The 1,906-nt window shown below is 42.4% G+C and overlaps 1 non-coding gene across 1 annotated transcript; it reads left to right on the top strand.

Annotated features, from left to right (window-relative positions):
* Positions 1 to 754: 754 nt before the first annotated feature.
* On the top strand, positions 755 to 971 carry LOC120385251. The gene has a single exon (XR_005589375.1). It is a non-coding gene; the product is annotated as a small nucleolar RNA U3 (small nucleolar RNA).
* The last annotated feature ends 935 nt before the right edge of the window (positions 972 to 1,906 follow it).

Raw genomic sequence — 1,906 nt, 5'->3', positions numbered from 1 at the left:
TCAAACAGGTATATCCAATGGTCTTCCAGGGGGTACATCAACTCATCTAGATATTTGCCTAGTTTTACAACAGGCTACATAGAAAGCACTAGCAAATTTGAAACAAATTAAAATTCATACATTGATTTGTTTATACTGTTCTCTATACTATACACTGAAATGTAAGTACAAAACTTATATTCAAGGGATTTATTTTTATAAATATTGCATCTGATTATGTAAGCCAGTAGTTTTTATGTGAGGTTAAACTTGGGGGAATGCAAGAGAAATCAGACTCCTGAAAGGGGTACAGGTGTCTCTAAAGGTTGAGAGCCACTGATTTGGTGCAGGTACCACCGGTAACATAGATCCCTGCAAAAACTTCTAGTGCAGATGAATTTGAAAGCAAGCCAGAGAGAAACAGCTGCGGAGCATGCTAGAAAGGGCTGACCTGTCCGCATTGTCTGTACCTGACAAGCTGTCATGTGGCACAGAGGAGCCTGTGAGAGGTATGGCACAGCAAGAGGGTTTGATTGGTCGGTAGGAGCTCCACATGCTAATCAGGAGGTGTGTCTGTCTGTAAATAGAGACATAAACATCTTCTAATGGCCAGTGTGCTAAAGCTGCCTCGATTGTGCTTTAATGAAATGGGAACCTGGTTTTAGATTTTTGTTCTTTAATTCGCTGGGGGTGAAACCCGTTGTATGAAAACATTCACCATGGGAAGAAAGCTTGCCCACATTAGCCTGGGTGTGTAGCCGAGAACAGCTTTGTTAAAACTATACTTTCAGGGATTGTTTCTATAGTTTGTTACTAGAGAAGTGTGGTTGAAAGTGTCTGACCTTGCTAACCACGATGAGAAGTTAAACTGTTCTCTTCTAAGCATGAAGTGAGTGGACAGTGGTGCCTTAATGCATCTGCTGTCTGCTATTGATGAGTGTTCTTGCTTTCCTTTTGGGAAGCTGAGAAGAAGAGGACACAGACTGAGTGGTTAGTTCTTATAAAACAAATTTAAAAATAAATGTTTTGGTTTTCTTTTCTGTTATCTGAGCTTGTTTAAAGCTGTTGTTTAGTGGCAAGTCTTAATTTCTTTTGGTAGAATTTGGAAGAAAAGTAAAGGTAGTGTGAAAACTGGTGTTTTAAAGGTTTCTAATTCAGTTCTTACTGAAAGTTTTTTAAGTTTGCTTTATGCTGCTCTCTCTCTCTTTTTTTCTTGTAATCTATTTCAGAATTTAGGTAGGGTCCTGTGTCTGCACGTTCTCTTCCTTTTCCACTTGCTTCTCTCTTCTTCCTTTCCCATTTTTTGGGAAGCCCCTATTTTTACTTCTCCTGCTCTGGCAGGGGGTACGCAGTTTGCTCTTGGCCCCAAGCCCATCAGACAATCCACACAGGATCTGAGAGTTGCTGTCTCTTGGCCGTATAGTGGGTAGAGGGTTCTAAAGCTGTCTCAGGGTATGTCTACACTATGGGATTATTCCAATTTTACAGAAACCAGTTTTTGGAAACAGATTATATAAAGTCAAGTGAACACGGCCACACTAAGCACATTAATTTGGCGGTGTGCGCCCATGTACTGAGGCTAGTATCGATTTCCAGAGCGTTGCACAGTGGGTAGCTATCCCATAATTCCTGCAGTCTCCCCCACCCATTGGAATTCTGGGTTGAGATACCAGTGCATGATGGGGCAAAAACAGTGTCGTGGGTGATTCTGAGTAAATGTCGTCAGTCAATCCTCCCTCCATGAAATCAATGGCAGATAATCATTTCGCGCCCTTTTCCCTGGATTGCCCGGGCAGACGCCATAGCACGGCAACCATGGAGCCCATTCAGCCTTTTTTTCACCGTCACTGTATGTCTACTGGATGGTGCTGACAGACGCGGTACTGCAGTGCTACACACCAGCATCCCCTTGCCTTTTGCAAGTTAG

The sequence above is a fragment of the Mauremys reevesii genome, linkage group 17 (genome assembly GCF_016161935.1).
Source record: "Mauremys reevesii isolate NIE-2019 linkage group 17, ASM1616193v1, whole genome shotgun sequence".
Taxonomy (NCBI): Eukaryota; Metazoa; Chordata; order Testudines; family Geoemydidae; genus Mauremys; species Mauremys reevesii.
This window is presented reverse-complemented; position numbering and strand designations above follow the sequence as displayed.